The sequence below is a fragment of the Aethalodelphis obliquidens genome, unplaced genomic scaffold, assembly GCF_003676395.1.
Source record: "Aethalodelphis obliquidens isolate GAN/ISIS:26980383/991018 unplaced genomic scaffold, ASM367639v1 scaffold9, whole genome shotgun sequence".
Classification (NCBI taxonomy): domain Eukaryota; kingdom Metazoa; phylum Chordata; class Mammalia; order Artiodactyla; family Delphinidae; genus Aethalodelphis; species Aethalodelphis obliquidens.
Genome location: NW_020837953.1, coordinates 28,959,488 through 28,985,831, shown reverse-complemented (window position 1 = coordinate 28,985,831; position 26,344 = coordinate 28,959,488). Strand labels below are relative to the sequence as shown.

The following is a 26,344-nucleotide window of genomic DNA, read 5'->3' as shown; positions in this document are numbered from 1 at the left end:
CCACTGAGCTGACAATGAACCCGATTAGCAATGTGTCCTCTACTGTGGGGCGTGGATGGCTAGGAAGGGGGTGAGAGAGATGGGTCTGGACTGGGAAGGAGAGAGAGGCCCCCTCCCCCTCCATCATCCCACTTTGTGCAGATGTGGTTGGTGCCTCGCCCACATCCCCTTGGCTCTCACACTGCAGAGCATGCTGGTGGGCATGGGTGGTAGCCTCCGCACGAGGGCCAGCTGGGAGTGCCAGGGCATTCATGAGCTGGGAGCAGCCTTCAGCCACGACGGGTTGGAGGATACATACCCAGCTTACTTGCCCCCCAAGGTGGGATGACTCCCCTTGGAGGTGCTCGCCACTTCCCTGGGGGGTCTTTCTGGGTGTCAGAACTTCAAGCAAAGGGTTTTGGGATAAGCCATTCACGTCTGGGATATTGAACGTTAAGGAAACTGGTTTGAGGAAGTTTATGTGGGTTCTCAGTTTCCTCATTTGCTCGGGTCTAGATTTCACAGTACCTGGCAGAAATGCTTCAGTTTATGGATGGAGTTGTGGCTGATGACTGGTGGAAACAATAATGAAAACAAACCCTCCCCTCCCTGTGTTTCTTTATGTGCTGTCTTCCATCTGTTTAGAGAGAGGGGAGTTGTGACACTCCTCCATCATTTTCATCTAGATATGAAGTGCTTTCTCACCCCTGATCTCTTTCAGTCCCTGTGCTAACCCAGGGACATGGCAAGGCGGTGTCCCCATGGAGCAGAGAACTGGGGGACCCAGAGCCTGAGAGTAGAAGAAGACTGCACGGCCATCACAGGCAAGAGCAGGCAGCACTCACAGGTACCCTGTCCCACCTGACATGTGACCCAGTGGGTTTTGGCATGTGTGAGGTTTCAGCATGAATGGCAAATGCAGGCACTCATGTCCTACCTCTGTACTGCCATGGCATCCATCCCAGCACTCTTTCTTTCTGACCTTGAATTCAGCCCCAAACTCCTTTCCAAGGCAACATATCAAGCAGATACAACCAACCAACTGGCATTGTTTTGTGAGATGAACCTGTTTGCCTGACCAGCACGAGAAACTCCAGCTACATAAAATGTTGGTAGTGGAATCAGAGAGTCCTGAGTTTGAATTCCAGTCTTATGAATGACTAACAGGGTGGCTTTGGACAAGCATCTTTATCACTCTGAGCCTCAGTTTTCCCATCTGTAAAATGGAGATTGGTGTCACATAGGGCTGTTGAGGGGATCACATGAGAAAACCCCTGACCCAGCACATAGCACAGGGCAGATGTTTAATGATAGGATCCAAACTGAAGACAGGCTCTTCTTTGGCCAACATGGGTGTTTCTTGATCACCTGATGACCATCTGGTGGCCATTTTTATCACCAAAGTTGAGGGGAACCAGGATTCCTTGGTGTGTTGGGGCCACTGGGCGGGGTACTGGTGGCCTGTGTCCTAGTCCTAGGTCTCCCGTGGACCAGCTACGGTTGTAGGGCAGGTCCCCTCCTCCCTGGGGGTGGGAGGTGGGGGGAAGGGTGACTGTGGTAGAGGAATGTTGTCCCACCTGGAAAATGGGATTAGCCTAGATCTCCATTGTTCCTTTCAGATTTAACAGATCATTTTTTTGAATGAGCTGCCACCAAATCACCACCCCACCCCCTCCACCTCCCCACCTTCCCCATCTCCTAAACAAACCCTCAAAGGTCACTGTTGGTCCCCATGAGTTAATGGGCACGAACCTGCCTGCTAATTTAATGCAAATCTCAGCCCACCTTATTGTGCGGGAGTTACAGTTCATTTGTACTTTCTTGGTGACAAAGTTCATCTCTGTCTCCAGTGGAGTCTGTAATCCCAGCAATTTCCATGGTGCTAGTAATTATGAAAAAAAAAAGTCTGAAGCACAGAAGTTCTGCATCCTGTCTATGAGATTACACACTTTAATGGAGTTTATTAAATGTATTCTGCAGTTACTGAGGAGATTAAACTCACTGTGAGGCTCTGGAAGGCAAAACAAGGACCAACTGACAGAATCTTCCAGGAGTCAGGTAGGAATTCAAAAGGAAGAAGCACTTTCTGCTCTCAGAGCTGGTCGGCATCAAATGAGCCCCAGGAGGCTGGGAGAGAGGCCAGCAGGGTCCAGAACCTGGTGTGGTCACTGTGGGGGGCAGTGAAGAGCGAGGACTGAGGGTCATACCTGGGTCCATTTTCCATTTCTCACCTCCAAACCCCTGGGAAGTGAGTTGATTTTTCTAAACCTCTGTTCTCCCATTTCTTCCTCTGTAAGATGATGACCACTCTGCTTAGCACAGAGCGATGTTCCATGAGTGGTCCTCCTATTATTTCGTTATTTAGAGCTGGGAGGAGGCTTCCTCCCACTCCTAGTGTCCTCCGGGAGGGGTGTCCCACAGACGCTCTGACCTCCCCTTCCCACAGAGCTGGGGAGTTTGAGGAGGAGCAGGACCAATTCACAGGGCCCAAACCGTCTTTCTGTCTCTTTGGGAGCCTGGCTGTCTTTGGGGAGTCTGCCATCTGCCCTGCTTTCCCACTGCTGGAGGTTTTATAGCAATGGGCCCCAAAACCTGGACCTTGAGGAAGCCTTTGGGGGTCCAGTGGTGCCTCTGATGGTGGGGTGAACACCGTCTAATCCTGGAGCTTGCAGTAGGGTCCACAGGCTTGCAGGTATGAGCCCCATCCTCCAGCAACAGCTTTATCAGTGATAAAGGGGAGACCACTTCTCCATCCACCATGCCCTGGATCCTCTGGTGGCTTTAGAATCAGGGCAGCAGATGCCTCTATGAGGCCCCCTAAAGCCCCAGCATTATTATCAGAAGGGCTGAGAGCTTAAGACGCCACTGACAAAGCAGCTGAGAACTCTGTTTCTAGAACTTCCACTCCCCAAAGGCAGGAACCATGACACATGTCTTTATCACTAAGTCCAGCCCCAGCACAGTGCCCAGCACATAGGAGGTGTTCAGTAAATAATGCTGAGTTAATTTTACCACCACGTCAGGTATATGCAATCTCTTTAAGAAAATAAAGAATGTCTACGCAACACCTACATCTAACTTACTTAATGGTGAAACACTGAATGCTTTCTGACCAAGATTAGGAACAAGGCAAGGATGTCTGCTCTTCTCTCTCCTATTTAACAAAGCACTGAAATTTATATCCACTGCAATAAGGTAAGAAAAAGAAATAAAAGACATACAGTTTGGAGAAGAAGAAATAAAACTATCTCTATTTGCATATGACAAGTTTCCTGTGTAGAAAATTCGAAGGAATCTGCAAAATACCTCCCAGAACTAAGTGTGTTCAGCAAGGTCTTGGGATACAAAATCAATGCACAAAAACCAATTATATTTCTATAAGCTAACAAAACACGCAGACAGAAAAATTAAAAATACAATACTATTTACCATTGTATCAAAGAAAATGAAACATATAGGTATGCACTTAACAAAACGTGTCCTGAATCTGTATGCTGAAAATTATAAATTACTGATAAAAGAAATTTTAGAAGACCTAAATACATAAATGGAGAAACGGACTGTGCTCATGGATTTGAATACTCAACATAGTAAAGATATCAGTTCTCACCAAACTGATACACAGGTTTACCACAGTTGTTATCAAAATCCTAGCAAGGCTTTTTGTAAACATAGAAAGCTTATTCTAAAATTTATATAGAAAAACACAGACCCTAGAACAGCTAAAACAATCTTGACAAGGAAGAAAATGGGAGGAATCACTCTACGTAACATTAAGGTGTACTACACAGCTACATTAATCAAGGCACTTAGGTTGTGGTAGAGGGATAGACACATAGGTCAATGGAACAGAAAAGAGAACCCAGAAATAGAGCCACCCAAATGTGCTCAATCGATTTTTGACAAAAGTACAAAAGCAATTCCATGGAGGAAGCTTAGCCCACTCAACAAGCAGACCTGCAGCAATTGCACATCTATAAACAACAAAATTAACCTCGATACATTTCATACAGAACTCAAAATGGATCATACACATAAAGGTGAGACATAAAACTTTTAGAAGAACTTTTAGGAGAAAGTCTTCATGATCTAAGGCTAGGCAAAGAATTCTTAGACTTGCCACCAAAAGTGTGAACCATCAAAAGAAAACATTGATTAAGTTGAACCTCACTGGAATTTAAAAACTTTGCTTTTGTGAAAGCCCATGTGAGGAGGATTCAAGGAAACAAACTCAGGAGACATAAGAGAGGGAGCAGGGGAGCAGGACTCTCCAGGAAAGTGTCCATGGAACTTGGACCAGGCAAGACAGAGAAAGGCAGAAGATGTTTTCAAGCCGCACCTGGATGAAGGTTTTTCTTTCAATTGCTTAATGAAGAGAAATTGGAAATTTATGTAGAAACTTCAGTATTTCATGCATTCCTTCATCTGCTCATGCATCCTGGAGTTACTGAATACCTTCTATGTACCTCCTACTTTTCTATGTACTGGGACCAGAAATGGACAATGTAGACAAGGTCTGTCTCTCCCATCTGGGACCCTGTGGTCACCACTGCAAAGGAAGAGAGGAATGCAGGCATCACACCCACTCTTAACTACCTCAATCCGGGAATAAGTATATTACTTCTGCTCTCAGTCCATTGGCCAGAACTCATCACATGGTGACAACCTAACTGCAAAGGATCCTGGGAAATACAGGAATACTTAAAGTCTCCTATCTTGAGCACAAGCTCCATTATTTTTCAAAGCTTATTACACTAAATTACCCATATGATCGATTGCCTATAGTTTTCATCTCAGAGGCTGACTTGACTTCATCTTTCTCAAGGAATTCAACGCATTTCCTAAATCTATGAATCAAGAAGCTGCTGCAGCTCATGCCACACACAGCCACATGGATGGGGAAGGCACCACACTATGACCACGGTTATGATTCCCTCAGAAAGGGCCACACCAGAAAGACAGCCCCTAGAGAATGTCACCTCAGCAAGGCACCACTCTTCCTCTGGCTGACAGACGAACACCACCTTTTTCCTGGATGTGACAGAAAGGGCAAAGAGAAACAAGATTGGGGTGAGGACTGAGTCTCCGAGAAGAGCCTCATTAGTGGGAAGGACCCAGGTGCTAGCTCTGGAATGTTCCATGACAGTGACTGAGTGGCCAGGCTTGGAGCCTGCATTAAGCGTGACAGCAGGAGAATCAGGAGACACGGCCAATGCATCACATCTCCTCACCTGAGCGGTGCCAACGTTTCTGAGTGACCAGGGCCCCCTTCTCAGGAGGCTGCAGGAAGCAGGAAATCAAAGGGCACAGAGTCATGGGCCCGGCAGGGACCCCAGAACAGTCGCCAGTCCAGGCTCCTCATCTTATCAGTGGCCCACGATTGTGCTATGCTCTCACATTCATTTCCTAATTATCTCAAAAATCCAGATAAGTGGTATTATGGGTTTGTGTCCCTCAAAAAGGTAGAGGGAAGCCCTAAGCCCAGTACCTATGAATGAGACTTATTTGGAAATAGGGTCTTTACAGACGTAATCAGATTAAGATGAGGTCATTAGGGTAGGCTTAATCCAACAGGACTGATGTCCTTGTAAGAAGAGGGAGATTTGCACACAGAGATGCCCAGGGTGAATGCCATGTAAAGATGGAGGCATAGACTGGAGTAGGCATCTACAAGCCGAGGAACGCCCAGGCTACAGAAGCTGGAAGAGGCAAGGATGGCTGCTCCCCAGAGGCTTCGGGGGGAGCATGGCTTTGCTGACACCTTGATTTTGGACCTCTAGCCTCCAGAACTGTGAGACAATAAGTTTCTGTTGTTTTTAGTCACCCAGTTTGTGGCACTTTGTTACAGCAACCCTAGGAAACTAATACAGCAGGTTGTCACCCCCACTTGTCAGAAGGGTAAACTGAGCCACAGACAGGGCAATGCCTCGCCTAAGATCACACGGCCGTAAGCGGAAGAGCAGGCTGAGGAAGCCGGGCTCTGGCCGCCCTCCCTCCAGGGCTGCTCTGCAAAAACATGGCCTCCTCCAAGTGCCCAGGAGAGATTTTGTCCTTGCCAGAGTTCTCTTCACTGTGAGGAGTGGCTCTGTTTTCCCCTCCCAGATGCAAAAGAGAATTGTAACCCAGTTTTGAGGCTGACGTCTCATGGTCTACTCAAGTGTGGATAGCAGGTGGGTGACTGAGAGTTCAAGGCTGAGCAAGGTGGGGCCACCTCACCGGTCAGTCAGTCCTCAGATTCCTGGAGCAGAGCCTGAGCTCGCAGAGGGAGGGAGTGGCTGGGATGACCTCACCTTTCTCGCTGGATGTGTCTTGTTTCAGTCTCCCTCCCCGCCGCCACTAACCAGTTCAAGCCCTAATCCTCTGCCTTCTGAACATGTGCCAGAACCTCTGCACTAACCATTTCCTCCTTCAGCAAACATTTATTGAGCACCTACTGTGTACCTGAGCCTGTGCTGAGGGCCAGTGGTGGGCAACACTGAGCTCCTACCTTCAATTTCATCACATTTACAGTGAAATGAGAATCAGCACATAAATCCATAATGATCACATGATACATGCCAAGAGAGAACACAACAGGGACTCAGAGCAGGGGAGCCCGAAGCAGACTGGGGGATGGGGTGGGGCAAGCATCCATGAGGAGGGGGGCTGACCTTGGTTTTGGTGATTAGGAGATGCGGATGGGAAGATGAAGGAGAAGGGCACTCCAGGTGACAGCAACAGCACGTGCAAATGTACAGAGTGCAGAGTCATGGTCAACATGGGAACCAGGCCACAGTAATTGGTTCAAGGGTAGACACATGACTCAGCCTTGACTAATGAGACTCCATCCGGGGACTCTGTGGGAATACTGAGTAAGCAGAGTGCTCTTTTCTCCTGAAGCTGCTGGGAACCTCCAGGAGGAGAGGGGCTATCTGGGAATGAAGCCTACTCAGAGGAAAGCAGAGCCAGAACATGGGGTGTAATGGATGCCTGACAACCTTAGCTGAGCACCTTGATTCAGCTATACCTGAATTCCCTTAAACTGCTCAGTTACATGAGCTTATAAATTCCTTTTTTTTTTTTTGAGCTTTAAGTTTAAGCCAGTTTGGATGTGTGTTTCTTGTAACAGAAATGGAATGGACCCAATTAAAACAATTATTATTCCCATTTTCCTGCACCACCATTAACCTGCTGGCAGTGGCACACCAGTTACCACCTGGATATTCAAGCCCAGACCTGCTGTCTCTAGTGGTGATGGTCTTGGAGAGAGCTGTAGGAGCTGAAGTCTGAGAGAAGCACAGTGACAGGCCTGCTGCGAGTCAGGGCAAGAAGAGCTCAAGATGCAATTTGCAGAGTCTGAAATCACTCACTGAGCCAGTCTGATTTGAGAAGGGCTGCGTGGCAGACAATCTCCACGATTTCCTGGACTCCTCACTGTTCACCTCCCACGGCTGGTCTGACCATGGCAGTTCCACTGTCAGGTCTGACAGGACTGAGGTGTCCCAGTGCCCACCTGCTACATCAAACAAGGAGGTGGGAGAGAAGTAATTTCACTCCCTTAACATCCGGAGCAGCTCCTCGGCTGCCATCAGGACCGCCTGGTGGGGTATGGGAGAGTCTCTGGGAGACCACAGGCTCAAATGAACCTTGACAGGTAATCATTCCCCAGAGCAGCAGGTGAGTAGTGATTAGTGCTCCCAGGGAGAGAGAGAGGTGGCCGTGCCTCCGCCAGTTCCCTAAGACACCAGCCTGGAAGTTGCTGGAACCAGTGCAAGGGAGAGGAGGCCCCCAGGTGCTGTGGGATCATCTTTCTGTGACAGCCCAGAATCCACCACCAAAAGGCCCTTCTAGATTGATCTTTGCTCAGCGGTTGAGGGTTAGAGGTCAAGGTGAAACAGATGTCTCTCCTTCTACACCAAGAGCTCCTAAGGGCAGGAATCAAATCTCATTCGTGTTGGATCCCCATGACTTAGTACAGTGCTGGCACACTGTAGGGTCTTATTACATGTTTCTTGTATGACTGGATAAATTATGTATATAAGTATAACTAATGAAGGGATAAGGTGACACATGGATCGTGGAGGCCCATTCAAGGTTTGGGAGTGCAGAATGGGGAGAGGTCACCCACCCAGGGTGGGCTGCGAGTAGGATCCTCCAGAAAAGCCAGTGCTCTAGCTAGTCTTGAGACACCCTGAAGAAGGAGGCTCTGAGCTGGGCTCCTGGAGGATGGGGAGGATTGGGGAACCAAAGGGGGGAATGCATTCTAGATGCATTCTGTGGCTGCATACATACGTGCCTGGTGTGTGTGCACATGTGCGTGCATATGTGTTTGCTCAGAGGCTGGTGGGGTTGACCTTGTCGGGGCAGAAATGAGATTCTGATTTCAAGGGACCCACTAGGTTTTCCTAACAGTCCTGGGAGAAAGATGCAATTATACTCACTCTGCAGATGAGGGAACAGAGGCTCAGGGAGGTGGGGTGACCTGCTCTAAGTCACACAGTGGCAGAGCCATGATCTGAGCCAGGTCTGACCAAGGGCTGCCCAGAGTCAGCCCAGCTCATCCAGGGAAGTCGGGTCCCTTCTCTGCAGAGGCCTGGAGTAGTCAGCTGCTGTGCACCGTGAGGGGGCAGGAGGGTCTGCAGGTGGAGCCCTGGGGGGCACAGACCTCTCCCAAGGGCATTTCTACTTCTGTCGCAAAGGGCCAAGAACAGCAGCTTTCAGGATCAGCTCATGGTGGAGGGGTGGAAGGCTGGGGTCCAGCAGGTGTATGCCCATGTTCCATCCCTGAGTGCACACTTACCTGGAGAGGCAGAAGGCAAGGTTGGATGGTCTGTCAGAATCTGAGTCCTGGCTGGTTTCCACAGCCCCTGCCCGCCCAACGTGAAACCGTGCACCTCAGATTGGGACTTGAACCCACGTGGCGGGGACTCAAACCCGCCAAAACCCTGAGTCTTCCAACTGAGATCACACACCTGGTTTCGGGACTTAATGAAGCTCAGGTTCTTGATGTCGCATCGCAGAAAGAATTCAGTGAGAGGCAAAGCGATAGGTAAGAAGTGGATTTATTGGGACTTTCCTGGTGGCACAGTGGTTAAGAGTCTGCCAGCGGACACAGGTTTGAGCCCTGGTCCGGGAAGATCCCACAAGCCGTGGAGCAACCAGGCCCGTGCACCACAACTACTGAGCCTGCGCTCTAGAGCCCACAAGCCACAACTACTGAGCCCGCATGCCACAACTACTGAAGCCTGTGTGCCTAGAGCCTGTGCTCCACAATGAGAGAAGCCACCACAATGAGAAGCCCGTGCACCGCAACAAAGAGTAGCACCCGCTCACTGCAACTAGAGAAAGCCCCGTGCAGCAACGAAGACCCAATGTGGCCACAATATAAATAAATAAATAAATAAATAAATTTTTAAAAGTGGATTTATTTAGAGAGAAACACAGACAGAGTGTGGGCCATCTCAGAAGGTGAGAAAGGCACCAGGGTATGCGGTTCTCAGTTTTTATAGGGGTGGGTAATTTCATAGGCTAATGAGTGGGAGGAGTATTCTAGCTATTTCAGGAAGGGGCGGGGGTTTCCAGGAATTGGGCCACCACCCACTTTTTGATCCTGTGGTCGGCCTTGGAACTGTCATGGTGCCTGTGGGTGTGTCATTTAGCCTCCTGATGTGTCACAGTGAGTGGAAGTTGACTTGTCCGCCATCTTGGACCCATTTGGTTCTAATCAGTTTATGTCATGTCCTCGGGCTATGTCATTCTTTTAGAGGTTGTGCCCTGCCCCCTTCCCTCCCGTTTCACAGGGACTTACCCACCAGGGCCAGGAGGCAGCTTGTGCTCTGCGGATGGGCATGGGGCCTTCCTATCCACAACCCCACCCTGCCCTTCCCCACGGAGGTGAGAGGGAGGGAGCAGAGGCATCAGAGTCTGTGATAAGGGTAGGGCAGCCACAAATCCCACTTGGCCTGGGACAGTCCCAGTTTATGCCTGTTGTCTGGGTGTGATTCATAGCGGTATCCTCTTGCTCTCTCAAATGTCCTGGCTTGGACAGTCATTAAAGGGTCACCTAAGGTGGGGTATTCTCTAAAGAAAAGGAGAACAAACACCAACTGGGCTCCCATCAGTGCCCAGGGGCCCTGACACAGTTTCCTTCATTTAATCCTCACAGGCATCCTAGAGCCTATAGGGCTCTTCCCACCCCAGCCACTGTCAGAGGATAGGTAACAGATGTTCCAGGAAAGATCGTTTCCTGGGCCAAATACACCTTCACGGGGTGGGAGAAAACACTGCACACTGCCTGGGGGCCGCTCCAGCAGGGCAGGAGGAGGTGGATCTCTGTGGAGCTCTCTCTGCCTCACCCAGGCAGGTGGGGGAAAGCAGTGCATCCTGTTTGAGGCAAAACAACAACAATAAGAATAACAATAATAAATCTTCAATCATGTTTTGTGATACTGAAAATAGAAACTCAAAATAGATGGCCCTTTGTTTTGCCAGGCAGGAGAGAGGGTTTGGCGAATTCCAGCTTGGGCCCCAAGCTCAGTGTAGGGCAGGATGGAGAGAGACCTGCAGAGGGAGGAGAGGAGTAACATTGAGCAGAATCGGGGAAACAGAGGGAGCAGGGTCACAGGACCCTAAGCCCTGGGAGACTGGCCATCCCGCAGTGCCCGAGAAACGGCTCAAGCCAGCTCACCTAATACAGGAGGACTTGGGGACCCCATAGAGACCCATGAGGCCTAGGGGGCTCCCTGACTCTGCACGAGGGGCCTACGTCTGCAGTGTTAAGGTGGCAGGTGGGATTCGTTCCCAGTTCCCCCCTCCCTCCCTCAGCCACATGACCCTGGAGTGGGCAAAGCACATTTCCTGTTCCTTTGATGTTCCGTGTGGCGGTGGAAATCACGGTGGCCAATGGAATGGGACACTTGCCAGTTCCGCGTCTCAGCCTTAAGAGACACGGTTCGCTCATGCGCTCACCCTCCTCGCATGTTGGCCGTGGGCCCCAAGAGGACGGGGAGCCCCTGGGTCCAGGAGAGGCCGAGGAACAGCCCTGGAGCTCACCCAAAGCCTGAAGCAAACCCCACCCCAGGCAGCCCACTGACTCACAAGCAAGAAAGATAAATGTTTGCAGCCATCAGCTCCTGAGGTTTTGAGGTTGTTACAGAAAAGAAACAAAAGCAAAAACAAAACACTAATGCAGTTACCCTCGCAGATTTCACAATGGAGCCCTTTTCCTAGAAGCACCTGCTAGCATCTCTCAGCACATCGCATCCCTCAGAAGGTTATTCTCCTGGAAGTTTATCCTCCTGGCAACCAGGATGCCTCAGCCTCCCCCATCTGCAAGAAATAAAGGGGGCCCGTTAACCAACAACCACAGAACCTCACTTCCTGCTTGGGTCTCCCCTATTGGCTCTGAGCATCCACAGTGGGCAGGCTCAAGGCTCCATCCATCCTCAGCGTCCACCTGGCCTCCTCCTGGACCGCTGACCCCTGCAGGCCCTTGGTGGGCTTCCCAACTTCTGCCACCAGTGCTGTCTCCGGGAGCCTGCGCCTCTGCTGAGGGCTGAGGTCTCTCCCTGCTCCAACAAGCAGTGACCCCAGAAGGCCCAGGAGGTGCTGGGCGGGTGGCCTGCTCTGGGGAGAATGCCCCATCTCTTCTCTCTGGATGCTACCTGGCCCCTGAGCTGCACTGCTCAGAAGCTGAGGCTCACACAGCGTGTCATGAATATAGCCAAGCTCCGGCCTTCGCCTGTCTCCCCATGGAACTGGAAACCTGTCCCGGAGGCTGGGAAGGGAAAGAACACGACGCAGGCAGCACCTCCCACCCCACATCGTTACTTCCCTCTTTATCCCCAGGCACCCACCTCCAGAAATAAATTCTTCTCTTTTCCTTTAATCCAATGTATTTGAGTTCTACCTGCCAGGAGAACTTGGGCCCCAGTTCCTATTCATCCAAAGCACCTCTGCCCATTTAACAGATGAAGAAACTGAGGCCCAGGGAGGCAACACAAGTTACCCAAGTTTGTACGACTGCTAACCTGTAATGATGGGGATGAGCCCATAGCCCTGTGCTTCCAAAGATCTTTTCTCCACCCATGCTTCTTAACTTTTCCTAGGAAAAAACTCTTGAAGTCTTGTGTTTACCTTTAAAATTCATGTGACTTGCAATCTACTCCATGATATTTCTATCTTTATTCTAATTCAAAAATATGTTTTACATTCCTTGTCACCTGAAACAAAAAAAAAAGTGCAGCTGCTTCTTCTGTAGTTTCATGTACCCTCTGGTGCAGTGCAAATCCCCAGGGATGAGGCACAGAACACACTGCCTAGAGGTGGGGGGGGAATGTGCCAGGGACAGGGGGTGAGCCTGATTGACCTGCTATTAGACACTCAGGAGAATTAGGCTAAGGGGTGTCAACTTAAAAAAATGCACAGCATGAGAGTTGCGAGTTAAGCTTTATTGGGGGCAAAGTGAGGACTGCAGCCCGGGAGAGAGCACTTCAGATAGCTCTGAGAAACTGCTCCAAAGAGGTAGAGGGGGCAGTTCAATATATGTGCGATTTTGGTGAAGGGGGAATACATGCAGTCAAGCACATATTTTTGCAGAAGGTCTCATGAGGGTTACTGCTAGTCACAAGGAACAGATGTCACCATGAAGGAATTTAGTGCTTTTCTAGATGAGAAGATGCAAGAATTGGGCTCATAAAATCGTCTCCTGAAAATATCTATCTGAAGACCCGTTCTGCCAGTTTTTCTCAGAGCACAGAGTGCCTCATTCCTGATCTCCAGCCTGAACTCCTTTCAGGGGGTGTTGAAGGTCAGCGGCCTCAGTGGCACCTGATTTAATCCTGTAGAGTAGATGACAAGTGCCAATCTGTAGTTGACAGGGGGAAGGAGGAGTGTCTGGGTGTCATCCGCCAGCACCAGGGGCAGAAACCAGGGACTTCAGCCCAGAAAACTAATGAACAGTCCTGGACTCTGATGTCTCCACTTTACAGATGTGTTTCCTCTCCTCCCCGGCTCTGACCAGCTGTGGCCGGAGGACTGCATCCCCAGGCCCTGTTCCCTCCTCTGAAGAATGAGGTGCTGGTCCGAGCCTCTCCTCCCTGGGCTGTGCTCCAGGGGCCCCAGGGGCCAGGAAGCAGTGCTTCTTTGTCTGATCCTCCATGAGAGCCCTGGCTCTACCCCGCCAAGTTGGCCCCAATTTCCCGGCCAAGCAGTGTCATCCCAAACACCAGCTCAGGCAGGTGGCCTAGGGAGCTGCAGGCCAGCTAAGAGGTGGTCACCACTGGGCACATGCTACCTCAGCGAGCGGATAGGACCTCAGGCCAGCCTGGCAACCCCCTGTGGGGGTCCCAACACAGGGCCCTTCCATAGCCCTGCCAGCAGCGGGGGCGGGCGGGTGTGGGAGGGACAGCGCTCATTCCTGGAGGGGCGTTTGGGGGTGCATCACCAGGTTCATCACTTTCCTTAGCATCTTCAAGCCTCAGTTACACGTCTGTAAAATGGGATGAACATTTGTACCAATTCCACTGGGTAGTCGTAAGAATTAAATAGGAAACTAGCATAAGTGCCTGGCACTCAGTAGTAAGTGCTTAGTATACAGTGTCTGATATTAGCCGTAGTAGTAATAGTAGTGGTAGTATTCTCTGCCCCTCCTCCACGCTCACCCATTCACCCTGGTTCGGGCTTCATCTCTCCTCTGTCCTTGCCTAATGAGATGGCCTCCTCCCCAGGTCCCCTGCCTGAGGTGTCCCCTCCCACCCCGCCTCTCCTCGTCCATCTTGCTCACTGCTGCTGACCTTCCTCTCCTTCAAGACCTTCAGGGGCCCCCACTGCAGGGTCATAACCTGGCACTCGAGGCTCTGCCTCTTGACCCCATCGGCCACCACCTGCGTTGCAGCCTCGGCTCCCACCACTTCCTTTCTGGTGACCAGTGCACCAGGCCAACAAAGCTTGTCCTCAGGATCCCTGACCAAGGTGCCCCACTGCCAGCCCTTTGCTCAGACTCTTCCCTGGGCTAAGCGAGCCCTTGTGCTTATCTCCACATTCCACCAAACGTCAGGACCCAGCTTGAGTGCCTCCTCCTCCAAGAAGTTGGCCCTGATTCCTCAAAGTCCTCTTGGCCCTGCCCCGTGCTGGCTGGGTTAGGCCTCCCTCTGCCCTCACTTCCATAGCAGTCCAGGACTTTCTTCTCTTTGAATCTCCAATCAGAATGAATCCACACAATCAGTTTTCACACAGGCTGTTCCCCCAGCTTGGAGGCTCTCGTCCACACTTCCGGCAGGTCAGCTCCTTCCCACCCAGCGGCTCTGTGTGCTCATCATCCCCTGTGCTCCTCCATGACAGGGCGGAGATAGAGAGACAGAGGGAGACAGAGACAGAGACCAATGGAAAGAGGAAGCAAGTACAAGGAGAGATGAGGGAGAAAGAGAGGGCCACAAGCTGTGGGGAGAGAAAAAGGAAAGAGATTCACACAGAGAGGGGAAAACAAAAAAAGAAAGAGAAAGAAAAAGAAGGAAAGAAAGAAAGAAAAGAAAGAAAGAAAGAAAGAAAGAAGGAAGGAAGGAAGGAAGGAAGGAAGGAAGGAAGGAAGGAAGGAAGGAAAGAAAAAGAAAAAAGACACGTAGAGGGAGGTAAAGGCAGAAAAATACATAAAAAGAGAAAGATACAGAAACACATACATGCAAACGCACACAGAGAGGAAGAAAGAGAGCCTTTGGGAACAGGTATAAAAATAAGAGTGTAACAGAGGCATAAAGAGAATGACAAAATATATTCACAGCCCCCCACCTCTGCCCTAGCACACACATCCAGACAGAGGTGGAGAGAGAGAGACAATTCAAACAGGCAGGGAGAACAAATGGAGTGTGGAGGCAGAGAAAAAAAAGGGCACAGATAGCAAGACAGAAAAAAGATAGGGAGAGATTAATATGCACAGAGAGAGAGAGAGAGAGTGATGGGGAGAGGCCGTGAGAGAAGCTGGAGGGGAGGGAGCTGGAGAGAGGCAGGAGCCAGTAGCGCCCAGAGTATCAGACACTCGGAGTTCACCCCTCTCCTCCGCTGCCCTGCAGCCCTCTTTCCTCCACCACCTCCTGACTGGTTCACAGGAGCCTGAACTGTCAGTGGACTTCCAAAGGGGTAATACTTATTGGATTTGATTTCAGTGATAAAACACTTGCTGGCCCAGCCATTCGGGTGGGAGAGCTGGGAAGAGCGGGGCCGGCTGCAGACACACGCATCAGTCTTGCTGCTGTCCCAACATGAGACCCCAGAGGTGCTGACTGGGGGCTTGGGGCCAGCGGCCCTGGGGTTGGACCCTCTACTTCCAGGCTGTGTGAGCCTGGGGACGTCTCTTCACCCCCCGGGAGCCTCAGCTTGCTTCCGTGTAAAGTGGGGCACCACCATGTACCCCGCAGGGGTTGTCGTGAGGACTGGAGATGCTGAGAAGTCAAGCACCACATGTGAATCAGCGTCTTCCCGGGCCTGGGGGTTACACTGTGGCAGCAGCTGCCCTGGTGCCGGCACGTGGTTGGCCATGAGGTCGTGAGACTGACTCAGCTTTGAAGGCCAGAGTCCCGGCACCAGCCACAGTCAGGGGGTGAAATGATATGATTTATCATTTTTAAAGACCCCGCCCCCCGTAAACTCAGCCTCCCCTTGCCCTACACTGAGCCCTGACCTGGGGATCAGGGTGGGAGAGGCTCAGCCCCCACTGAAGAGGTGAGAGTAGGGCCTGGCAATAAAAAAATGCTGTGTGGCCTTGGGTGACCTCCTGACCTTTCCTGAGCCTCAGCTCCCACCTCAGGGAGACTCCCTAGTTTACAGGGCTTGGGTCAGGCAGCCAAGGCTCTCTGGGCCTCAGTCTTCTCATCTGTACAGTAGGGTTGTTCTCATGTGACCACATGTATGGGGCTGTTGTGAGAACTCTAGGAGATGGTGTGGGTAAGGGGACCTTCCTTGCACCTTCATTTCATGCTCGGTAAATGGTAACTGTGGTGCTGGAATCTGGGACTTTCCCAGCCTGTCAGAGGCTCGGAGTGACCAAAGCCACCCCATGTGTGAGCCCCGGACTGGGAAGAAGCACTTGCTGTTCCCTCTGCCAGGAACATGCTTCCCTCTGCTGTAACCAGGGCTTGTCCCCTCACTTCATTCAGGTCTATGCTCAGATGTCCCCAAAAGTATCACCCAGCCCAGCCTATCACTGTCTGCCCCGATCCTGCTTTATTTTTCTGTAAAGCACTTATCCGCCCTGACATTATTCAGATACGTCTTCGTTTAGTGTTTGTCCCCTCCCCATCCCATACAGCAGAAGCTCCATGAGGCAGAGACTTGGCCTGTTCTGGTCCCAGCCCTGTCCCCAGGCCACAGGACAGCGCCTGGTGCATAGTAAATCCTCAGTAAATGAAGAGGCTGGGGCCAAGATCCCTGAGTTCAAGCCCCTTCACTCCCTCCTGCTGTGACCTTGAAAAGAATCTTCGATATCTCTGAGCCCAAATGTATCTCCTGTGTAAAACAGACCTAATAATCATGCCAAGCCCAGAAGGGTGTGTGACACGACGGTGGGTCTTGAGGAGTGAGTAAGAGCCTGCCAGGCCATCAGGGAGGAAAAATCATGCAGGCAGAGGAAAAGGCAGGTGCAAAAGCAGGGGCAGGTCCCTGCCTGGTGTGTACATGGCTGACGTCCGTGCCTCTGTGTGGCTGGCGCAGAGTCAAGGAGTTTGGCCCATGACCCGGGGACACTGTGGAGCCTGGGAAGGGTTTCCAGCAGGAGGGACCCAGTTGGTTTCGTGCAGCTGAGGATCACGCTGGGGCAGAGTGGAGGGTTGGATGAGTTTGAGGTCCAAGAGGCTGTCAGTGTGTGGAAGTGTGGCATGAGGGGGGCTTGGCCAGAGGACCAGTGAAGCCGAATGCGGCCTCTGCACCCCGACAACGAATGAAATCTAGGAGACAGAGTTTTGGGTGAAGTAGAAAAGAATAGCTTTATTGCTTTGCCTGGCAAAGGGAGCCGCAGCAGGCTAATGCCCTCTAAACTGTGTGTCCCAACGTGGAGAGGGTAGTGAGAAGTTTTATAGTAATGGTTCAAAGAGGGCATGATCAGCTCATGGACATTCTTCTGATTGGTTGGTGGTGAGGCAATTGGAAGTCAGCATCATCAACCTTTTGGTTCCAGCTGGTCTGGGGTCTACGTGCTCGTGGGCAACATACCATCGTTAACCATTTATTTCTTCCACCTAGTGGGGGTTTCAGTATCTGAAAAACAGCTCAAAAACAGCTCAAAGATACTGTTGTGTGTGGGGAACCAGGACCTTGCCCCAAGGCTGACTATTGTTTCTCTTGACTTTGTTTCTCCCTTGTCTCCACATCCCTTCCCTTCCCTGATTAACAACCCCTTGAATCTGCCCGTTGGAACTCAGGGAAGGTCACGGAGGCTGAATGAAGCCTATTTCCTGTAATCGAAGAAAATGGGGGACACAGAAAGGCTTTTGTGCCCTGGAGCTCCACAGGGCCCTACTCGGTATCACCAGGGAGGGGCCTGGGGATCAGGACAGGCCCCAGGTCAGCTCAGAAGCAGCAGCCAGGCCAGAGAGATTGATGTGGAAATGTCTAAGCGACAGAACAAGGCTTCTTCCAACTCCCAACCAACTTTGGGATCTCCCCAGCAGGCAGAGCAGCACTGATGTTTGGGCTTGAAAAGCTGGAATAAAGGAAAGGTCAGCAGGGCATTACCATGAGGCAGGGAGGAGAGGATGTGAGGAAGGAATGTTCGGTCAACCAGAACCAGCTCAAGGAAACCTGACAGGACTGGAGAGAAGTCTCCTCCCACCAGAAAGTCAAAGGGGAAACACATTTGTTTCCACTACACACGTGTTTTCAGGAGACCATGTGACTGTTTTTGCACTGGAAAGCCATGAATGGAAAATTCCACCTGCTGAGACAGCCGCTTCCTCCTCCAGGCACTAAACAATGGAGGAAGCTTCTGTCCTGAGTTTACTGGTGCCTGAAATTCAACCACTGGAGCCTTATTCCTATGGCTTTAGGCTTTGCCTTTTGTCAAAATGCAAACAACTTCACAGAAGTATTCAACACAGGCTTATTTTCATTAACTCAATAAATACTTTTTGACTTCCTGCTCTAAACCACGCAGTCCCTAGAGGCTGGGAATAGAAAGATTAAGGCTTGTCCACGTCCAAGCCTTCAAGGAACTGGCAAGTTCTGTGAGTAGATACTGAGCAGACCCTGTGGGGCTCCTGGGCACAAAAGCCTTTCTGTGCCCCCCTTTCTTGATTATAGGATATAGGCTTCATTCAGCCTCCATGACCTTCCCTGAGTTCCAATGAGCGGTTTCAAACAGCTGCAAACTAGGGAAGGGATGTAACTAGGGAAGAGATGTAACTAGGGATGGGATGTAACTAGGGAAGGGATGTAACTAGGGAAGGGAAGGGATGTGGAGACAAGGGAGGAACTGTCAAAAGAAACAACAGTGCAGCCTTGGGGCAGGGTCCTGGTTCCCCCTCAAGGGATATACAGAACAATATTTTTGAGCTGTTTTGCAGAAACTGAAACTCCCACCTGGTGGGAGAAGTTAACGGTATGCTGCCCACAAGCACCCAACGTAGACCCCAGAACCTGTTGGAACCAAAAGGTTGATGATGCTGACTCCCACTTACCTCACCACCAACCAATCAGAAGAATGTCCACGAGCTGATCACGCCCTCTTTGAACCATTACTATAAAACTTCTCACTACCCTCTCCACGTTGGGACACACAGTTTTGAGGGCATTCGCCTGCTGTGGCCCCCTTTGCCTGGCAAAGCAATAAAGCTATTCTTTTCTACTTCACCCAAAACTCTGTCTCTGAGATTCAATTCAGCACCGGTGCACAGAGGCCAAGTGTTCAGCATCACTCCCACCAGGCAGGTTTGTATCCTGCCTCTATCTCGTACTAGCTGTGTGATCTCAGGCAAAGGACCCAACCTTCCTGAGCATTTTTCCCCATATGTGAACTAGACTTACCCATAACAACATACAGAGCCTATGCTATTGAGCGTAGCATAGTGGATTTCTTTCCCCCTTTACTCTCAACTAGACCCTATGAAGAGTGATTTTTTCCATCTCTGCCCTTCCACTGAGGCCCTCTAGAAAGCCCCACCCATGGCTAGTCAAAGCAATGAACTGAATCCAGGCTGAACTAAAACTAACTGGAGAGTGGTAAGTGTTTCCATGGCAATGAGCACGTAGCAGGTTGTCCTGGGAACTTGCCTGGATGCTCTTGGAGACATGAGAGGCCCACTCCCAGTGTGGCCCAGGGGACAAAAGTGACCTCCTCAGTTTGGGCTAAAGCAGGGATGGGGGCAGAGGGGACAGACAAGTCAAGAAAGGACAGAGCGGGGGATTAGTTGAATGCCGTGTTCAGAGTCCGAGCTGGACAGGCCTTCCTTCCCAGCTCAAACTCCATTGTAAGATGGGAAAAATGAGGCTCCGTAGGGGGAAGGGACTCATGCCAGCCGTACTCCCATCAGGGCAGAGTGGCAGCAGCCTCTGGCTGTCCCCTGTCTACTGCACCGTCCTAAGAGTGGAGCTACGCCCCAGCTGATGATAGTAAGGTCCCATCTTCTGAGCACTTCCTAGGCAGCCAGCTCTGCCCCAGACATTTTGTGAGCCGTCACTCATGTGGTCCTCTACTAACTCCAGGAAGACAGTAATATTATCACCAGGTGAAGGGTAGTGACAACTGGATGTCTGAGGCTGGAGGTGAGTGACCAGTGGACACAGAGTCCTCTGGCCAGAAAGGGGTGTTGGAGACGAAACTCACGACCCACCACATGGACTAATAGGCAGACGCCAGGAGCTCAGGTGCTTCTCAGACCTCATCTCATCCATCCTCACGCCAGTCTCCAAAGGTGGGGAGTGTTGTCTCCACTGTGAGGAGACTGAGGCTCATGACACTTAGGGGACTTACCTGAGGTTCATGATGCTTAGATGACGTACCTGAGGATACACAGCTGATGACCACATCTGAACCTCACAGGTGCTTACCTCAGGTCCGGCTCTCTTCCAAGTATGATTCGCATGTGTGAACTCAGTCCTCACAACCACCTAATGAGAGAAGGGCCATCGTGATCCCCATTTTACAGATGCGCAAACACCAGCACAGAGAGGTTAAGCAACTTGCCCAAGGTCTCAGAGCTTTCCAATGGCAAAGCCATCAATCAACCAACCCCAGGCCATCTGACATCAGAGCCCATGCTGTAAGTCCAGGGCAGCAGCTGCCTTATAAGCTGGTAGATGATGGAGCAGGACCCAGACCTGGTCAGCCCAACTCCAGAGCTCATGCTCTCTCCACCACCAAAGGCTGGGGCTGAGGAGAGAAGCCCAGGCCCAGGCACCAGCCAGAGCCAGTCGGGCTGTGGTCAGCACCCTGTACAGACTCAGCACAGACCTCAGAGGAAGGCTGGAGGCAGGGAGGCCCCAAGGGGAGGGCCTTCCCAGAGCTGGCACCCCCAGGGTAGGAACCAAGTTGTTACTGGCCAGGGTTCTTTGTCTCCTTAGTCAGTAGAAATTGATGAGGCCAGACAAGAAATTCAGACAAGGCTCTATTGGGACCCCTGTTGCAGCAGTGGGAGGCAGAACAAGTAACAGTTTCCCTTGCTCGCTCCCTGAGGTGGGGCGAGCTAGTTCCTGTACGGGGTGAGGGTAGTGGTGGGTCCAGGGGTCAGGCTGGAGGGGTGGCTTAGATGTTCTGCCCACCCTCTTGGTGGTGCTGGGTGGGTTTTTGGTCTTTTTGTAACTTGTTCATAATTTTCCCCAACTGCGCATGCATGCAGTTATTTTTAGGCCCTTATAGCTTCTTTGCATTTTGTTGATGGAGGAGATGTTTGTCCAGGTGCAAGCACTGCAGCAAAGGGTCCCAGGTCCCAGCCTGTCTCAAAGCTAAACATGCTGAGAGTGAGACATTGCAGACCCCTGGGCCTCAGTCAAGGTGGCCAACCTCCCCCGAGTCTCAGAATCTTCCCCAGACCCATCCCAGAGCAAGGAATCAGCATCTCCTGGGATGGGATTCAGGGCTATGCATTTCAGAAAGCCTCGCGGTGATTCTGAGGTGGCCATCAGACTCTGTCATCTGGGGCCCAGGGTTAAACTCCAGCTTGGAAAGTCTGGAGTATCAGACATTAAAGAGAATAATAACAATAATGGCCACATATTGGACGTGCCAGGAGCTCAGCCTGTCCTTCGTGTGCCTTATCTCCCAGTCCTCACTGTGACCCGTAAATGACAGGACTCTTAAAAATCCCATTTCACAGATGAGGGGACTGAGGCTCAGAGAGGGAAGAAATCTGCTTGAGTCATACAGCTGGTGAGGGGAGAGATGGGGCTCACGCTAAGCCTGTGTGATCTGCCTGGCCAGGCTTCCTTCCTCCTTCCCTCTCTGCAGAGGGTCTGGGCTGGGGGGCTGGGTACAGGCAGTGGCTCCTGCGAGGGCTTCCACCCAGAGAACTGCCTCTGCTGAACGCAGGAAACAGCCTTTGCCTGTCTCTTCGGTCCATTCCCAAGTGGGAATTTAAGTTTCAAAAAGACTTGATGGGGCTTCCCTGGTGGCGCAGTGGTTGAGAATCTGCCTGCTAATGCAGGGGACACGGGTTCGCACCCTGGTTTGGGAGGATCCCACATGCCGCGGCGCAACTAGGCCCGTGAGCCACAACTACTGAGCCTGCGCGTCTGGAGCCTGTGCTCCGCAACAAGAGAGGCCGCGATAGTGAGAGGCCCACGCACCGCGATGAAGAGTGGCCCCCGCTTGCCACAACTAGAGAAAGCCCTCGCACAGAAACGAAGACCCAACACAGCAAAAATAAATTAATTAATTAATAAACTCCTACCCCCAACATCTTAAAAAAAAAAAAGAAAGACTTGATGGCCCAGAAGAGAAGATTTTTACATGAAAAAGCAGCTTTTCTTTAAGGTTAGTGTGAGCACAGCAGCATCTGGTAGTGAGGGAGGTGGGAGATATATAAGAAATTCTGCTGGGCCCCAATAAACCTAAACAGCTTGGGGTGCAAACAACACACTCACAAGAGATGCACAGGTGTCCCCTGGGCCCCAAAGGCCTTAGAAGTTACCAGAGCCTCCCCTCCCTGTCCAGCTGAGGCCTAGACCCCCTCCAGCGGTGAGATAATCATTAAACACTACCACAGAGGACGCTCATTCTATTAGTCTAAAATAATACTTGAAAGGTTCTGCGACTTTGATTATTTCTCTTCAGCAAAAAAGTGGGGATGGGGCGAAGGAAGACCCACAGAATGTAGAGGCACCATCCCAGCCTGGCAACCCCCCCGCTGCGTGATGGGTGTCATATCTCTGGGACTCAGGTTCACTATCTTTAAAATGAACTTCAAAGGGTTGGTGACAAGCTTAAGGGGGGAAGCACATGTATGGTGCGTAGCACAAGGTAGGTGCTCAATAAATGTTAGTTCTCTTCCCCCAACGCAAGGGGACTGCGTGGGTCTTTGTGCTGTGTCCAGGAAATGGTGAAAAATAGTGACTACTGCAGGGTTGTTTGAACAGTGGTGTGGGGTGCACAGATGCATGTGTATACGTGCATTTGTGTGTATTATGTGTACCGTGGTGTGTGTGTGCAATGTGTATGTTGTGGACACACATGCCATGTTTGAGATCTGTGGGTGAAGCTAAGAGGAATGAGGTGACGTGGCGGATGGTGACATGGGGAAGTTAGGGGCCTGCTCAGAAAAGCCTGGGGCTTGTGCAACCCTAGGGAATTGTCAGCACAATCTCTTCGTGATTGCTTTAATATGAAATAAGACCTTTCCTGACCTTGGAGTAAAGCTGACATACAGGAAGATGTCCCAATACTATCGTCTAACTCCTGGTCTCACTGGGGAATGCATAGCAGTGAGCCATGGAGTAGGCACAGGGCATCTTCCCAGAGTGTCATTTTTATTCCAAGACCAGGGGAAATGCCCATTATTTGATATTAAAGCACTACAGATAAATTATAAAGGATAAAATATGCATAGAGGGACTTCCCTGGTGACGCAGTGGTTAAGAATCCACCTGCCAATGCAGGGAACACGGGTTCGAGCCCTGGCCCGGGAAGATCCCACATGCCACAGAGCAACTAAGCCCATGAGCCACAAGTACTGAGCCTGCACTCTAGAGCCTGTGAACCACAACTCCTGAAGCCCACGTACCACAACTACTGAGCCTGAGCTCTAGATCCTGCAAGCCATAACTACTGAAGCCCACATGCCCATAGCCCGTGCTCTGCAACAAGAGAAGCCACCGCAATGACAAGCCCGCACATCGCAACGAAGATTAGCCCCCGCACAACGCAACTAGAGAAAGCCCACACACAGCAACCAAGACCCAACACAGCCAAAATTAAAAATAAGTAAATAAATATGCATAGATTTGAAATATGCACAGATTTGAAATATTAAATTGAGGAGTTCAAAGAACAAGTACGCTGGTGGCTTCAGCCTCTGCTTCCAGACACCCTGAGGACACAGGAGCTCTCCCTCAATAAGAGGAGTGCCCCAGTAGACTCATTTTGGAATCCCTGCATTTCAGGAAATGGAACATCAGTGAAGAAGACTGAGAAGAGCTGTGATTTGCTCTCACGGGGGTTTTAAAAACTGTCTCTGCAGAGGGACTGGAAATGAGAAAAACTAGAGGCCTGAGAGGAAGCTGTTGCAATAATATAGATGGGGGATGAGTAGGGCCTGGGAGCAGGATGGGGCAGAGGGAACAGAGAAGAGAGTTTACTGGAAAAATATGCCATAAAAATAACTCCTGGACTTGAGGATGGAGGAATGTGGGGACAGGAGAGGTAGGAGTTTGATCTGACTGGGGTGTTTAGCCCTGTGTGCCCAACTATGTGTTGGGTAACCAAGCAAGAATGAATATTCTTCAGAGAGTAAAGGATAGAAGTGAGGACAAGGCCCCAGTTGTTGTAAACCTCCAATCTTTTATTCAACTAGGGCAAATTGTATTGATGAAATAGAAGAGGGGGGAACTCTCCCCAATTCATTCTATGAGGACAGTATTACCCTGATACCAAAACCAGTCAGAGATATCATACATAAGGAAAACTACAGAACTTTTATGAAAATAGTGCAAAAATCCTCAGCAGAACACTAACAAACTGGATATAAATAAGATTATTCACCATGACCAAGTGGGACTTATCCCAAGAATGCAAAGTTGGTTTAACATATGAAAATCAACATGATACAGCATATTAATAGAATAAAGGACAATCATCTCAATAGATGCATGAAAAGCGTTTGGTAAAATCCAACACCTTCTTATGATAAAAACACTCAACAACAACAACAATAAAAAAAGAATTTCTTCACTCAAAGTTCATCTACAAAAACCCCACAGCTAACATTAGACATAACAGTGAAAGACTGAAAGCTTTTCCTTGAGATCAGGAGCAGGACTAGGATATCAGCTCTCACTACTTCTATTCAACATTGCACTAGAGGTCTTAGCCATGGCAATAAGGCAAGAAAAGAAATAAAAGGCATCTAAATAATAAAAGAAAAATTAACACTAATTGCAGAGGGCATGATATCACAGATGGAAAATTCTAAGGAATCCACACAGACACACACACAAAACTATTAATTTAATGAACAAGCTCAGCAAAGTTGAAGTAAACAAGATCAATATACAAAAATCAAGTGTATTTTTACACACTAACAATGAACAATCTGAAATGAAATTAAGAAAATAATTCCATTAACAATAGCATCAAACAGAATAAAATACTTCGGAATAAATTTAACAAAATAAGTGCAAAACACTCTGAAGCCTACAAAACATTGTTGAAATAAATTAAAGATCTAAATAAATGGAAAAATCTAAGTAAATGGAAAGTTTGTAGACTGGAAGACTAAATATTGCTAAGATAGAGATCCTCCCCAAATTGATCTACAGATTCAATGCAATCCTTACCAAAATTCAGCTGTCTTTTTTTTTTTTTTCAGAACTTAGCAAGTTTATCCTAAAATTCATATGGAAATGCAAGAGATACAGACTGGCCAAAATAATCTTGAAAAAGAAAATAAAGTTGGAGGGCTTTTACTTCCTGATTTCAAAGTTTACTACAAAGCTACAGTAACTAAAATAGTGTGGTATTGGCATGAGGAAAAATATATAGATCAATTAAATAGAATTTAGAGTCCAGATACAGCACTATCTTTATGGTGACTGGATTTTCAAAAAGGATAAGATAATTCAGTGGGGAAAGAGTAGTCTTTTCAACAAATGATGCTGAGACAATTGGCTATTCATACGCAAAAGAATGAAATTAGACCCCTATCTCACTCTCTATATAAAAATTAACTCAAAATAGATGATAAGTTTAAATGTAAGGGCTAAAATTAGAAGTAAATATAGGCAGAAATCATCATGACCTTAAATTAGGCAATAGTTTCTTAGATGTGACACCAAAAGCATAGTGATGAAAGAAAAAGTAGATAAATTGGACATCATCAAAATTAAAAACTTCTGTGCTTCAAAGGACTTCATCAAGAAAGTGAAAATACAAACTATAGAATCAGGAAAACATTGTGCAAATCATATATCTGATAAACAACTTATATCTAAAATATATAAAGAAGTCTTACAATATCACAATAAAAAGCCAAACAATTTATAAATGGGCTAAAGATTTGAATAGACATTTCTCCAAAGAAGATACACAGATGACCAATAAGATCATGAAAAGATGATCAACATCCTTAGTCATTAGAGAAAAGAATATCAAACCACAGTGAGATACCATCTAGCCATTAGGATGGCTATAAGCAAAAAAGTAGACAAGAGCAATTGTAGGTGAGAATATGGAGGAATAGGAACCCTCATATACTGTTGGCGGGAATATAAAATGGTGTAGCCCCTGGGAAAAAGTTTGGCAGCTCCTCAAAAACTTAAGCATAGAGTTACTGTACAACTCAGAGATTCTGCTCCTAGGAATATACCCAAGAGAAATGAAAACTTACCTTTCACTCAGAAGACAGAATCCACAGGGCAAGCTCAGCTGCAAGGAGGAAAAGGAGCTGGGGGGACAAGATGGGGCTGATTATTCCTGGGTTGGACTCAGGATGCCAGGAAAAAGACTTTTGATGGGTTTGGGACTTTTATGTCCCTGAAGGGCCTTTTTAGGGTTCTTTTGTCCTGTGTGTGTGTGTGTACGTGTGTGTCTACCTTCTTGTGCATGTGAGTACCTAAATGAATATGTACATAATAACTTGTCCTGTGTGATATCTCTCACAGCTAAACAGCTTATATCTCATAGTTCAGTAACTCAGGAGGGAAAATCGAGGACAAATATTCATGTGGCATTTTCTCCCAGTTCATAAGTGTGTGC

At 49.3% G+C, this 26,344-nt stretch overlaps 1 long non-coding RNA gene across 1 annotated transcript; it reads left to right on the top strand.

Moving 5' to 3' along the window:
- Positions 1 to 704: 704 nt before the first annotated feature.
- LOC113622410 (uncharacterized) lies at positions 705 to 8,999 on the top strand. Its single transcript, XR_003433508.1, has 3 exons — positions 705 to 826; positions 1,960 to 2,037; positions 7,157 to 8,999. It is a non-coding gene; the product is annotated as an uncharacterized LOC113622410 (long non-coding RNA).
- The last annotated feature ends 17,345 nt before the right edge of the window (positions 9,000 to 26,344 follow it).